The 15,414-nt window shown below is 44.0% G+C and overlaps 1 protein-coding gene across 4 annotated transcripts in view; it reads left to right on the top strand.

The window, feature by feature from the left end:
- Positions 1 to 287: 287 nt before the first annotated feature.
- LPAR1 (lysophosphatidic acid receptor 1) overlaps positions 288 to 15,414 on the top strand; it is a 156,473-nt gene continuing 141,346 nt past the window's right edge. The window contains exon 1 of one of the 4 annotated variants that reach the window (XM_036856485.1): positions 288 to 1,392. The gene's annotated coding sequence lies outside the window, so the exon portion shown is untranslated. Of the gene's footprint in view, positions 1,393 to 1,942; positions 2,093 to 2,167; positions 2,483 to 15,414 lie in introns of those variants that run through there. The other 3 variants (XM_036856487.1, XM_036856488.1, XM_036856486.1) reach the window with 3 other exon arrangements.

Here is a 15,414-nt window from a genome sequence, read left to right as displayed (position 1 = left end):
GTGGGTAGAGCTATGGTGGAAAACAAAAGTCCCTTTCAGTATAGTCTTTCTTTTCTTACCAATACATGCTTTTTATTATATTTAGATTATATAGTGGACATTTTCCTATTTGTCCTGGTATCTTCTTTTTAGAGTTTAAGATCAGCTCTCATTATTTTTGCGATAAGAGAGTTTTTATATGCATTTCTGCATGCTGTAAATGAACATATTAGCACCGTGCATGTATTAAAATTTTTATTTTTTCACATTTTAATGGATTATTATAAAATAAATGATAAATTGGTAGGAAAGGAGAGGAAGCAGAGTTGTTTAAGGCTGATTTTTTAACAAAGGGGATTTGATACATTGTTTGAAAAAGGAAACAGCTTCAGATAGTAATGGATGAGCAGTCAGGGTTTAGCTTTGAGCGTCCTGTGAAATCCGCAAGACGAACTCAGTCAAGGTTCGAAGCAGTCACTTGCGGGCGACGGTCACGTTCTCTTCGAAGCAGACCTCACTGGAAGCTTGAGACGTTTCCATCCCCACCAAGAAGTCTTCCCCTCCCCGCCCTGTGCGGTTTCCGGTGACCTCTCATTTCTGCGAAGCCCGAGGTTACCGAGTGACCGCCACCAACGCAGCCCTCCCTCCTGGTTCTGCGTTTCTTTCTTATATGTACTTGTATCAGTCCTGCCAAGTTCCCTGACATACTGTTGTCGTAGACCCCACGTGCCGTTTCAGGCTAGAGTTTGCCCAGTTTTTACTTGTAAGCTGCTACTTTTGTTGTGTAGCGGCTTTAGCAGTGGAGCTAGAGGCAGAGAATTGCCAACACTCCAGGAAGCCAAGGGTGGGAGGTGGGTAGGGGGTGGCGCGGCTGGAGAGCCCCCCGGTGGACCGGGTGTTGTTCCAGAACCTGGGCGAATCTCTGTGGCCGCCACTTTCCCGAGAACCATCCCCAGGCCTTAGTCCTGCGCCGCTCCCGCCCACGCCTCCAGGTGTGTATTCCCCGCCCTTAATTACTCTTCTAAATTGATAGTTTGCACTTGCAAAGTTACACTGGGAAAGCGGAAGAGAAATTTATAATCATGGATATGGAGAACTAGGGGAGCACAGTTACACTTGCTTTGGTCTGCAGACCCAGGCAATCGAAAACTCAGAAATGGAAACGTGTGCACCTTTCCGGCAGCAAAATTGACTCTGCGTTCTTTGCAGCCTCGACTTGAAGGCTGCGCTGGGAGAAAGTCTGTGCCTCCGGGAAAGTTCGGAAACGGAACTACGGGAGAGGCCAGACATCGGGGATTTTGCGGGCCCTGCGATGTCTTCCAGAGCTTTTCAAGTGGGGAGAGAAGAGCGACAAAATGAAAATGCAACGTGTAGGGGAGCCCGCCCGAGTCCCGCAAGTTGTCGGTCGCAGAGGTGAGCGCGGGAGCGGGTGGCGATGGGGATCCGGAGCTGGAGGCCGTGGGTCTCCAGCCGCGGGTGGGTCCGATCCGGGTGGGGGGCGGTGGGAAGATGATGAATGGGAGGCTTGGGCTACCCTCCGCCCCCGCCTTGCAGGCGGGGCGGGGAGTCCGGCAACTGGATGGGGGAGGAGGAGCACAGAGGGTAGGGGCTCTGGGGGCATCGCGCCAGGTAAGGGAATGAGCCAGGGGGAGGGAGTCGGGGGGTGTGGGAGTTGCTGACTTGTGCTACGTGGAGCCTGCAGAAAAGAAAGAAGGCGGAGGAAGAAGGGGGCTGGCGTCCGCCCTGCTCCCGCGGCCCTCCCTCGGCGCCCCCCTCCCCCGCCGCCCTGCCAGCGCGCCAAAGCCGGAGCAGTCGGGGCCGAGCGGCGGCTGACGCTCCCGGAGCCGCGACGCCCCTGTCCCCCAAAGGAGCCTGCCGGGATCTCGGGCGGCCTGGGCCCCGGCGCCGCCGAGCCCTCCCCGGCCTCCCGGCCGCGCGCGCGGGACCCCGGCGGGGTGGGCGCAGGGGGCGGCCCCGCTCCGGGCGACGGCCGAGGGGCGGGCGGAGGGCCGGGCTCGGCGGGTCGCGGGGCGGGGGCTGCGGGGATTGACCGCGCAGCCTGAAGCCAGCCCGGGGGCGGCGGGAGCCGGACGCGCGGCGGCGGCGGGCGCAGGTAAAGGGACGGGCGCGGCGCGGGGTGGCGCGAGGGGACGGTGCCCTCTGAGCGCGGAGCCAGCTTTCGCCGGGTCCCTTCCGCCGCCAAACGGCGCGCTGGGATCGCGCTGTCCTGCGGCAGACGGGCTTTGTGGCTGTGTGTGTGTGTGTGTGTGTGTGTGTGTACGCGCGCGCCTGTGCCGGGTGTGGGTGAGTGTGCATGCTCGCGGGCCGACCTGCAGGAGGCGAGGCGCTCCTGGCCTCCCCAGCCAACCAGTTGATCGAGCCCCGGGAGGGAAGTGGCCGCAGCCGCCCGGGCCGCCGGCCCTCCCGTCTCCCAACCGGGTCAGCGCTCCCCGGGGCCCACGCTGTGCCCCGTGCCAGCGGCCGGGACCCGCCCAAGTGACACGTAGGTGGTCTCCGGTTACCTGGGTCTGGGTGGGGGCCCGAGCAGGCTGGCGGGAGGCGCTCGACATTACCCCCAAGTCGCGTCCCGGTGGACGTGGCCCGCCGGGGGTCCCCGCGCCCCGCAGCGCCGAGCTTCCCCACCACTTGCTTCTCACCGGCCACGCAGCGGTCTCTCCCCGCCTGAGGACTTTAAACTTAAGTTTCTGTCCGGACGTCTAACAAACACGTTTATCAAGTAACTGGGGAATTTAAGGCAAGGGAGGGACCTGGCTTTGAGTTGGTTTTGAAATAGACGGGCTCGTTGTGTGTGTGTGTGTGCGCGCGCGTGTGCGCAGGACTAGTTTGTTGTGAATGGATTTACCCATTTATTCTTGTTTTTCTTTGCTGCCATTTGGACTTTGATGTGTAAGAATGACGGTATCCAGGACTTGTTGCTGCCTTCAGTCTGGGGCCTGAGATTGCTGCTTTCTGCTGCTACTTCTCTTTTTTGTTGTTGAAATCCATGGAGGTTTCGTAAATGTGGGTTTCCAGCGAGCGCTGGGTTGTTAAAGTTTCACTATGAACGCGTTGTTTCCCATTGGAATAGATACATATTTACAAACATGAATCTTGAAAACAGGTGACTGCAGTTATGAGAGCAAAATCCTCTATTCCTTCGGGCTTTTAACAGTGCGTGTTTTTCACCTATTTGCATAAGTGTCGTTTGCCCAGCCTAAGCATAACTGTGAAGCAGGAGGTCTGTTATTCAAAGCTTGCAATTCGGGTCAGAGGGAGACCGTGCTGGTTTAAAACTGCTAAGTTCATTCTCATAAGAAACTATTCCCTTGTCAAATAAGAGTAGTAAGCCCCAAGGAAAAAGGGTGTGTACTGAAGTTATGGCTATTTGGACCGAATTAAATTGCATTAACACACACATGCATAATGTCATCCATTTGTTTCTGCCCTTGATTCTCCAGTTCTGGGGAGGCCAGAGCATATTTGCCCCAAAAGCAAAATTGTGAATAACGATCGGCATTGTTAAGGCTGCATTTTTCTTGATACCATTTAATTTGAGGATAAAGAAGCCAAGTAGCCAGAGAAAGAGGTAGTGTGTGGCGGGAAGACCGGGCTGAGGGGCCAGGCAGGAGGACTGGGTTATCATAATCTGAGCCCACAGACACACCACGTCCCCTAGCGGTGCGACTTTAGCCGGTTAGGTCAGCCGGTCCTCCTTCTCGGTGTCCTCATCTGGAAAATGGAGGGGTTTGATCATCTCTGCTGTTCCTTCCAGCTCCCCCCCCCCATAACTACAAACTGGAGGGTGGTTATCCCATGTTAGAACGGTAGGAAGAGAGTAAAGGGAAGTGTCAACTGTTAGTCTGGGAGGTAAGGGGGGAGGGCAGGAAGGCCAAGAGGGTTGAGGAAAAGCAGCAGTGGGAGATGCCTGGAGGGAGAAGAACCTGGAGGTGGGAGTCGGTTCTCCCCTGGTTTTTCTTTCCTCCTGCACAAGGACATCAATAATACCACCCCACCTCACCCCAGTCAGTCGTCCATTACCCATATTATTTATTAAAGTGGGTGAGCTACTTAACCTTAAAATTGACTTGGAGTCTGTAGTCTGACCTGCCCAACTTCCCATTTGCATCGTTGTCTCTCAAGAGGCGAGCTGCTGCTCAGTGCTGAGGGCACTCAGTGGGTCTCAGAAATCTCTGCGAGTGATGGGAAAAGTTACCAGAGATGGGAATGTAAGTGGCAGCCCTTTCAACACCTGAGTTTGAAACGTCTATTTTTATTTGAAGCTAATCTTTTCCGAAAAGTAATTTGATTTAAAAGAAGATTCTACCACAGACTTCTCAAGGTTTTACTGAATCTGTTCTGACTGTTAGACCTACTGGAAAATTCAAAGCAAGTAAAACTCTCACTTGCTAAGTCTCTTTGATACATAATGACAGTCAGTCTGAAGTTCATGATTTTTAGGCAGGAGAATCTTATTTCAAATGCTTAGTAAGGAAAGTTGCAACCTGGGCAGAATATACTGTATCATTTTCACTGGGAAGCTCTAAGTGTCCAAATAACAAGACCTGAAATTTAGTTTGAGGTCACGATTTTAATATCTGTGCTTGATGTGTGGCCTGTCTCCCTTTTATTTAATTTTTTTTTTTTTGGTACCTATATGCATACACACTTGAGGAACATGATGTATTTTAAAAGTGAAGTGTGATGTGATAAAACTTGGTTTAAAGTCTGAAAGCTTGCTCTGGCCTTGCTAACTCAGCATCTTATTTGGTTTCTAATGTCACGCTATGTTCCAAATCCCTGTAGTGTTATTTAGCTATCTCATGGAGAGCTATTATGGATGCCTTAGAAAGTTGGGAGAAAAGGAGGAAATTTTAATTGGATAAGCAGTTACTGAATTCCTTCGACAGTGGCAGATACAAGGATGAGAAAAGGGAGGCTCTAGAAAGAGCTGCAGTACAGAGGGAAAAGATGCAGCTAACTTCAATATATAGCAGCTGGGTTGCATAACTAAGTGGCAGCTGTAGAATCCAAGAAACTTGGCATGCCAGGGAATGGAAAATTAAATTCTGTCTCTGGGGAAGACTTCACAAAAGGGACTTGAAGGATGAAAATGATGTGTCTCTTAAAAGATGAATGGTGGGGAGTGAACTATGTAGCTGGAGTCCGGGGTAATGAAGGCTGGAAAGATACAAGGCGATAAATTGTGGAGACCTTGGCTGTTATTTTAAGGAATTGTACTACCTAGGGACAGGGAGGGGGAAGTACGGTTTAACCCACAACGCAGGAAGACACTGAGTCACAAATACTGGGCATAGAGAGGGCTGAAATGATTGAGAGGTGCCTGAGCCCTGATTCCATTACATACCCTCGTAACTCATGCCGAGTGAGTTTCAGGGCACTGCTGCCAGCTTATCCAGATTATAGAAAGGTTACAGAATATAGAATATTGCCCCCAAATTGATAGTGGCCTTTTGAGAAATTTAATTTAGTGAAAATTAATGATGTTACTGTGTTACATCTGGACCTTGCGAGGCCCTTGAAGCATGTGGGTTAAAATTGCTCTCCAGGCTCAGAGCTGACCAAGAAAGCATTTTGCTTTGTTTTTGTTTAGGGAAGGGCCTGCTAGTTAATGCTAATTGAAACGTGAATCTAATGGCAACCGACATTCTTGACTGTGTTTATGTTATACATAGTATTTCACAGTGGTTGAATATTTGCAGCACAGAAGAGAATTATTATTAGTTTAGAAATGGGGTTAACGCCCTTGTAAAAGGTAAGGGGGTGATGTTGGGGAGAGGGGAGAAGGACCCTTGGTGTTGCAGTGAGGGCTGACGCAACCACGAAGACCCTTTATTAAGTTTAACCTCCAATAGAAGTAGCTTGCCCAATGCTGTAGATGAATACTTCTCTGACAACCTCCTTTCTGGTCATCTGCCTCTTTTGTTGTTGTTGTTGTTCTTTCCCCTAACTCCCCAGAGCGAAGGTGTATAGCTCATTATCTCTCAGACAGGAAGAATCTCTGTGGGCTCCATCTGGGAGAAACTTCCAGCAACTCTGGAGGTTTCCTCTCACACCGCAATACCTCTGTGTCAAAGGTGGGAGTGGGTGGCGTTTCAGCTGCATGTCAAAGGTGGAGCTGATTTGAGTAAGTCTTCTAATTGCCTTCGAATCTGGAGGTGCTGGGCTAACAAGGAGACAGATGATGAAAGGAGATTAGGTCAGCTGCTTGTTACTGTCTTCTGAATACAGTTTGAATGAATGATCCTCCCAGCAGTTTGTTTTATCTTCTGCAAGGGAACTTGGGTTTGGCACGTTTAATCAATTAATTAAATTAGTTAAGTTGAAGTAACTCAAAGTTTTTTGGTTTTTTTAGGAGGGGGAGGGAGAGTGCTGGTTTTGGTGATTTTATTTAAATTCCCTGCCTTTTTTTTCCCCAGCAGGTTGGTATGATTTCAAAGTAATGTTGTTGTTACTATTATTGACCTGGGGGTGTGGGGCAAAGAAAATTGTCTCAATCCTTGGATGTTGGCTCCTGTCATCTGATCAGTACTGTAGAAACTTCAACTTTGAAGTTCATGTATCATTCAAATTTCTTTCAGAAATGAGAGGACTGTTTTACTACATGCATGGATTTAGGCTATAATTTATTTGATTTTTGTGGTACTGTTTTAAAAAAAAGTGATGTAAGGACAGGGCAGACTCTTAACTTTAGTCCAGTGCTAAAACAAATACGTGTAAGCCTGAATGAGGTAGATCAGGTTGTGTTTGTTTTCTTTAATATGGAGATAAAGGAAAGGGATTTCAAAACCAGCCTCTTTCTCTGAAAGAGAGAAAGTTGGACTAATAAAACCTGGTTATGGATCTCTTTGGGCTGGGATTTCCAAGGTTGAAACTGTTGTTAAAGGAACTCTTGTTCATTACGGCCATCATGTGTGCCTTGGCTTCTTAAGGTTTAGGATTCACTATACAGAGAGGGCTACTGTGAACCATTCCTTTTTAACAAGTTTTCTTTTTTCCCATTTTCTTAAATCTCAGAACAATAGACTGGACTCGATTTCATGTAAGTCTGCTATACTCAACTTTCTTCCTCTATGTTTAAGTGGTTCTTCTTGACCAATCCCCAAGCTGCCTTCATTCTGAAACTTGGCCCTAACAGAAGGATACTCCTGGCTCTTTGGAAGGAGACATGATTTGGTGGCAGAGGAAACAAGTTCTGTTCTACCCCTAGCAGCACTGAACTGACCGCCTGCTATAACCCAAGCATTGTGCTAGGTGCTAGATGGAGGCCGGGAGTGGGGATGAATAAGGCAGGATTCCTACCCTCCAGCAGGAGCTGAGCTTACCGACATATTAACAGATGATGATTGCAATTCAGTGTAACAGGTGTGACGAGGGAGATAAGCTCAGGGCACTGTGGGAGCACCAAGCAGGGGCACCTGACCCTCAGGGGCATGGGGTGGGGGTGAGGGTGAGGGAAGGCTCCTAGGAGATTAAGATCTGGGAGGAACCTAGGAGATAAAGCAAGAAACACAGAAGAGAAAAAGGTGATCAAGATAGAGGGAATCAAGAGGCTTTTAATTTCCAGTGTTGTTATTGCTGAATGAGTCAAAGTCCCATTCTTTTTATATCTGTAAAGTAAGAATAGGCACTGATATTATCTGGTTGCTAATTCTAGTTTTCGTTTACTTGTTCCTTAATCTTTAATTTGTTCATTTATTCCAGATGCAGTAGATATTTGTTGCACACCTACTAGGTACTGGGGAACAGTAGGAAACAAGACATGGAAGGTCCCCTCTCTCAAGGAGTTTGCATTCTATCATATTATGTTCATGACTGAAGTTCTTTTGAAACATCTTCAGATATGGAGCATGTTTGTTGAGTTTCAACTTTAGGAATGTTTTCTTCAAACTAGGCCCAGTGTCTTCAGGTCAGTTAGCTTTTCTTAACAAGATGAGAAGAGATGGATCCTGGTATTCTCATTTTTGTTTTATAAACTTGAAACTTTCTTTGCCCAGATTTACCTCTTAGTTTACCTCTTAGTCAAGTCTAGAGATAGACATAACTGTGTCTTATCTGTAGCCCTGGCTTGCTTCCTTCTTATTTCAGATATTCTTACTTGTGACCCAATTTGTGTTTGAGGTTCTATATTCAGTTGATGACTCGCTTCCTAGAATAATCCAAACCTAGCCTTGGTGGGAAGTCAGACCTATTTTGAGGTCACGCCACAGTGAACGCTGCTTCGTTAATGCATTTTACTCATCCTGTTTAAGTCACTCGGGTATGAGCACGGTAGAAAGTGTTCTCACCAGAAGAAGATAGCTGCATTCATTTATAGAAAGATGGGGGTTTTGTAATGATTCAAATGATACAGATGTGTCTAAAGTAAATGTAATATCCCTCTGCTCTTTCTAGCTTACCCATCTGATGTAACCAACCCCTCTGTCATGAATTTGTTACACAGCCTTCCATACTTGTACTTTTGCTTATACAAACCTAATGTTTGTGTTTATATATATTGACGCACGTGGGGTATGTGTCTGTGCGTGCATGTGCTCTCTCTTGCCTCTTTTAGTTTTAGAGAGGCAGTGATTGAGGTTGCCACCGTGGGCCAGACGTTTGAGGTCCCAGAAGCCTGCATGGCTCTTCCTGAATCGGTGCAGCATGCTATGAGGAATTCCCTGGCGGTCCAGTGGTTAGGACTCCACGCTTTCATTGCAGGGGGCACGGGTTCAATCCCTGGTCGGAGAACTAAGATCCCACAAGCCGTGTGGCCGGCCAAAAAAAACCCCAAAAACAAACAAAAAAAAAGGGTTCTTGTCCCAGAGATGGGAAGGTTGGGCTATTATGAATGGGAAACAAGAAAACGATTTCCAGCTGCGTGACAACCAAGACAACAAACATCATTGCCCCAGAATGTTATTTCCACCAGGATTCTACTTCATCCGGGTCTCTGGCGAGGGAAGGAGGGGCATTTAGAAGTACGGGGTGGGTATCTGCGAACCTTTTGTTAGGTGCAAAGCAAGGCAGCTGGGGAAGGCCTATCAACTGCTTCTAGAGCAGAGCAGATAGGGGGAGTTACTCATTATAGGCAGGTTTCATTATGGGAGCATTAAACGAGGCCCCCCCCCCCCAGCAGTCGGCAATCAGCAGATGATAAGGATGGAGAGTTCTTACCCAGGGAGCAGCACAGCCGAAACAGATTTGCCTTTTGTTAAGGGGCTGCTTTGCCATCTTGGACTATGATTTGTTGGGAGAGGGATTATTGTCATGTCGAGAAGAGGAGGAATTCATTCTGTACCCGGTATTTATTATAATTCCACAGAGAACTGCTTGCTTTCTTTCTGAGTAGACACAGAGACCCAAAGGTTCAAAGGCTAGGGCAGGATGACTTGGCTTTTCCAAATTCAGTAGGATCTGTGCTCTCCTCCCTTTATCTGAGACCCTGTCAGTTCAGTTTCATGCAGCTAAAATCTCTGCACGCTTATGAGATTCAGTCCCTAAGCTTGGCTGAGGACACTACAGTAAAAAAATTAAAAAAGGAAAAACAACCACCAAGAAAGTATGGTTCCCTGCTTTCAACCAGCTCCTAAACATGGGGAGTCATGGATACAAATGCCTGAGATCACGCAGACAGTGATGAATATTGTAAACTGAGGTTTAAACAAAGTGCCATCTGAATATCTGAGGATGGAGAGAGTGACTCTACCTTGGTGTAGAGGAAAGATCTGCAGGAGGTTTCTGGCCTCAATGGGCAAGTGGGCTGAGAAGCTCATTCCGTGCAGAGGAGTCATAACGAAGGCCCGGGAGCTGCATGTGAGGGATGGGTTAAAATATGTGGCCGAGTGGCGGTCTGCTTTGGGTCAGTTTTGTTTTTTTTTTTAAATTAATTAATTTACTTTTGGCTGCATTGGGTCCTTGTTGCTGTGCGTGGGCTTTCTCTAGTAGCGGCGAGGAGGGGCTACTCTTCGTTGCGGTGTGCGGGCTTCTCATTGAGGTGGCTTCTCTTGTTGCAGAGCACGGGCTCTAGGCGTGTGGGCTTCAGTAGTTGTGGCACGCGGGCTCAGTAGTTGTGGCTCGCGGGCTCTAGAGCACAGTCTCAGTAGTTGTGGTGCATGGGCTTAGTTGCTCCGCGGCATGTGGGATCTTCCCGGACCAGGGCTCGTACCCGTGTCCCCTGCATTGGCAGACGGATTCTTAACCACTGCGCCACCAGGGGAGCCCTTTGGGTCAGTCTTGAAGGGCCAACAGAGGGGTGCAGGGAGCTTCTGGGGACAAAAAAGGGCACGTTGATGCCACTAGCAGAGAGCAGTGGCATGAGACTATGAGGATTGTTTCAGTGAGGCATGCTGGTTTTAGACATGCGTAAAACTAAAGAGGCAGAGATTTTCAGCTGGTAGCTGGAAATTTGAGCTTGCAACTTAGCTGAGAAACTAAAGCATGGCAGTATTTAGGAGTACTTGTTATATGTCAGAGTAAATACCAGTGAAATTTATGTGATAAGCTGGAGAGAAGTTTTAGAGTGAGAAAAGTGATATATACTCAGTGGGTTTTAAGAAATTATTTAAAAAGATTTTCTCCCAGCTTTATTGAAGTGTAATTGACAAAACTAAGATATTTAAAGTGTGCAGTGTGATGATTTGATATCCGAACACATTGTGAAAGGATTCTCTCCCATTGATATAAGTACTAGGTGTCTTAACAAGGACAGTAAGTCATATTTTGATTCTTCAGGTACTTTTTCTATCCAGCAGGTGCTTAAAATAGTTTTGTAGGTTGTCAAACATTCAGTGAACATCCACTATGGCTTCTCTGATGAGGTGGTCCTGGTATGATACAAAGGAGATGGAGTTTCAGTTTGATGTTCCTGTGAGATGAATAAAAGCTTCCGAAACAATCTGTTCCGGCAAAGGAAAAAAAAATCCTGAAAAGAATTGGAAGATTCTTGGTGATTTGGGGCCTGAGTGGAGTTGCAAATATAGTTTTAGTTTACTGCTGTACTAACAGCATTGAGTATCATATTACTGTCATCACTGTAATAAAAGACAAGCTGAAAAACTTCTTAGCCTAAAGCCCAGACTTTGAGAAACCCCAGCAAGTTTGCCATGGGGGTTTATAAACTCTGGTCAGGTAAATTTAAGCTTTAATTGCTTGATGAAGGTTAAAAATAACATACAGTAGAACTTTGCTCTTTACCTGGTTAAAAAAAAAAGATCTTTTCCAATTAAAAATATATTTTCATTTCAGGGAATGATATGGGCATGCCTTCTTGCAGTAAGATAGAGCAAAGATAATCTGTTCTCAGCCTTTTTCTCTCTAAGCCATTATGATTGTTTAAAATTATACTCATTTCCATTTGAAAGTTGTAAAAACAGTACATGCTCATTTTGGAATTTGGAAAGTCCAGGAGACTCAACCATAGTTCCACTGCTCAGGGATAACTTCCTTATTCCATTTTGGGATAACTCTTGCAGTTTTTAAAATATTTGATCTTACTGAATATTTATAGCATTTTGCTTTGTATCATAAGTACACATGCCATTAAAATCTTTTACGTTAATTTTCCATTGACCACATGATAGTCACGGTATTTAATATGTATCATATTTAATCATTTCCTATCTCTATTTGCTTCTTTATTCTTTTAAGAGTTTGTGCTTCTCTGCCCATCTTTAGGTACTCATGTTCCCAGAGTTCTATCCTTACTTTAAACAAGAACCATGTATGGACTTATCTACAGAGTAGACTGTGGTTTCTAGCCCTTTGCCATCGACTGTACCCTCTTGCTGGAATGCTCTGTTTCCAGGTATCCATATGGTTGCTTTGTCATCATTTTCAACTCAAATGTCACCTTCTTAGTGTGGCCTTCTCTAATTATCACTACATTTAACATTGTATAACCCTTCCCATTTACCGAGCTCGCCTGATATTTTCTTCTCCATTGCATTTATATTGTTTTTACTTCTTTGATGAGGGAAAGTATTAATTAAAAAAAAAATTCCTGTTTTATTTACTGCTGTTTTCCCAGTGTAATACCCTTAGGGTAATACCTTGCACGTAGAACTCAAATATTTTGAATTAAAAATTTGTTTGAACTGAAATTTTTTGAACAAAAAAATCAATGTATTTACCATCTCCACATGTTATAGTAAATAAGACACAGTCTTGACTGCATGAGATTTACAATCTAGTGAAGGAGATAGCCTCTGAATAAGTAACTCCAAGTGTAATTGGAATTAGGGAGGAAAGCAGGGTGACCTTGTCTGCGAGGGTGAGGAAAGTTTCTCTGAGAAAGTGGCATTTATGTGGAGGCTTGAAAGGTGAGTTCAGATAGGTTAGTGAAACTGGGAGGTGAGAATAGAAGAGGAGGGAGACATTGATTAAAGAAAAAGATGGGCTGATTTGATGGGAAAAAAAATCAAGAAAATAGACAAAACTCTGGTTCTCACTTCTTGAGTTGATATTAGGTCATTTGTTTTCAATGAAAGAGTAGACATTGATCAACTTTGTTGTCATCTTTGACATACATGACTTCATTTTCAATGATTTTGAAATAATGAGCAGTATTTTATTTTAAATTTTGAGTCAGTCATTATTGAGGGAGGAGGAATTTTCATATAAAAGTCTGAAGGTGGCAGTTAAAAAAATGAAGATAGCTTAACTTCTATGTTTTGTGCTAATATAATCACTAAAAATTTAAAACAGTACAGAGAAAGTAAACATTTTTGTTAATACCTGACTTTATTGGGAATGCAACTAGCGGCTTAGTATGACTTGGCTGAATATTGCTTTATTGTTTACATATAAACTTTTGCATAAATTATTGGTTTTATTTATCATGGTAATTAAGTGAGGTTTGTACAATTTTTACTTATTGTCTATTAGGGATTTCTGTGTCCTGAGGATTGAAAAGAGCATGGTTTCTACAGGTGACAAGTGCAGATATGTTTACTAACTCAGCCACTATAGTAATATTATTCATATCCTCTATGTCCTGATTCTGTACTTGAGCTGTCACAGACTGATAATAATGGTCCTTTAGTCTCTCTCTACAAATGGGCTTTTGTCAGTTTCTTTATAGCAATTTCTATGTGTTAACATAATATTAAATGCATAAAGATTACTGTTAGGCCTTTATTATGCTTATCAATATAAAATAACCCTTTATGCATTTGGAACTACATGCTGCTATTTTCCTGATATTAATGTTGCCAGTGTTTTCTTCTTTTCTTTGTCTAAAATAATTTCACTCATCCTTCTGATTTTAAACTTTTGGTGTCTGTCATTTTGTTTCATATATTTTTGCTTATAAGCAACATTTAATTGGATTTTAGCATACCTCTCAAAGGGAAACTTATTCCTTTAATATTTATTGTTATGGCCAATATGTTTGACCTTAATTCTTTAAGTTTTTTTTTCTGAGAGGTACTGTGAAAAGCACTGGTTTACTTCTTCCCACCAGTATTTAGCTGCATGGCCTCAGATAAATTACATAATGTCTCTAGGACTACATTTTTTATTTGTAAAGGAACAACATGCATACATAAATTTTCAATTAATCCTTTAAAAGTGCCTCGCACACTGAACAAATTAGCTGACATTATTATTATCATTGTTGATGGATTGAGTCATATGAAATTGTTATTTGACTGCTTTTGACCTATAAAAATGGCAGTTTCCTACGGTTCAATCTAATATGCTTTCTGGACTTTATTTTCTGTCTTTTTCTATGTATCATTTGTTTCATATATATAAACTATTTCTAAATGGCCAAATCTAGTTTTCACTTTACTAGTGATTATCTTTGTTTTCCAAATACATTCATGATTCTGTGTTTCTCTGGTTCCCAAAGTCAAAGAACTGAATAACTTTTGATCCCACTCCTCTGCACAACAGAGAATTTAGTATGCCTTTATTTTTTTTTGCCTTCTTGCCGCTTCTCAATTTCCATCATACTTATATATATACACAATATATATATTTCAGCGTATAGCTTAAATTTTAAGTGTAGACTTTAGACTTATGTATTCTAGTTTGTAATAAAATCTGCAGCAGTATTTTGTGTGTGTCTCTAGTTAGTTTTGACCCTCATTTGCACTTGGGGTCCCCTTGCTTATGCTAGTTTGAAAGGTGCCTCCCAGTAGTTGGAGTATGTCCTCATCTTTATCTGGCCAGTTGTATCTTCTGCGTTCCTGAGTTAGACTCAGAATTTTTTCTGCATTTATCAGAGCATCTGACTTGTTGAATTTCCAAAGGTGCAGTGTGAGTCTTTCAGATTCATGTGGTTCAAGAATTTTCTTTTTGCCGATCCTTCACAGAGTTAGTGGAAATAATGCCTAGATTTTGGCTTTTCCCTGCCTCTTTCTAGTACTGCTGCCAGTTTTGCCATTTTGTGCACCTTTTTGAGCATTTTGGTCGGAAGTTGGGAGGAGTTGTATTGGGACATTCAGTTCAGTGGCTTTCCAACTTTTTGGACCATGACCCATAGTTAGAAAGGGTCATATATATATGAAGAAAATGACAGTTTCATGCAGCTTACTACATATAATAAACATGATCCCCCCTCTCCGTTTCTGTTATAATCTGTTCGTTTTCATTTAAAAGAATTGTTGGTCATAATTTAGAAGTTTTGAAAACACTGATCTGTCTGTGAAGGGTGGTTTGAAAAACACTGATCTAGTTTGTTGCTGTTCTATGTGGAATTAGGGTTATTCATTCTTCTACAGGTCTTTATTATATGCACGGTACCAGTTCTTATGCTAATAGCTGGACTAGAGTGGGGAATAAAGCAGTGATCATCACTGGGGGCATGAAACAGAGTCCAGTGGGAAGGCGGATATTGACCAAATGAGCACCCAAAAATATATGGACAAACGTGATGAGTGTTACAAGGGAAAAGCACAGGGAGTTTCAGAAGAAATTAAATGGGGAACCTCATCTGACTTTGGGGTGATTCAGGATTTCCCTAAGGAAGTGACATTTGATTAGATCTGCAGAATGAGAAGGGGTTAACTCAGTGAAGGGTCGAGGTGGGATGTGTGCGGGATTGTAGAGTCATGGAAGAACTGAGTAATGTAAGCAAAATAAAGTACTGGAAGTGAACGACAGATGGAAGGCACACCTTTTTGTTTGATGAGTTGGCATTTTTGTGATACTTAGTGGGCCTTCCTGTTTGTGGCTTTTTTTTCACTTGACAAAAGTCAAAGAGGAATAGAAAGAATGTTTTGGGGGAGGTGGGTGCCAGTGTGTTTGAAGCAGTTTTGTATTATAGCAATTTTGTGTATTGCTAAATAATAATAGCATTTGTTGCAGGTATGCTCTGCACTGGAAACTGTACAGAGCTCTGTGTGGATGTGGAGAAGTAGTTTTGGTTGGATTAAAAAAAAAATCCTATGTAGTGTAATTACCAATCTAGTAAGTGTGCATAATGTGTGAGAA

The sequence above is a fragment of the Balaenoptera musculus genome, chromosome 6 (genome assembly GCF_009873245.2).
Source record: "Balaenoptera musculus isolate JJ_BM4_2016_0621 chromosome 6, mBalMus1.pri.v3, whole genome shotgun sequence".
Classification (NCBI taxonomy): domain Eukaryota; kingdom Metazoa; phylum Chordata; class Mammalia; order Artiodactyla; family Balaenopteridae; genus Balaenoptera; species Balaenoptera musculus.
Note: the sequence above shows the minus strand (reverse complement) of the source record. Positions and strands in the feature narration are given on the sequence as shown.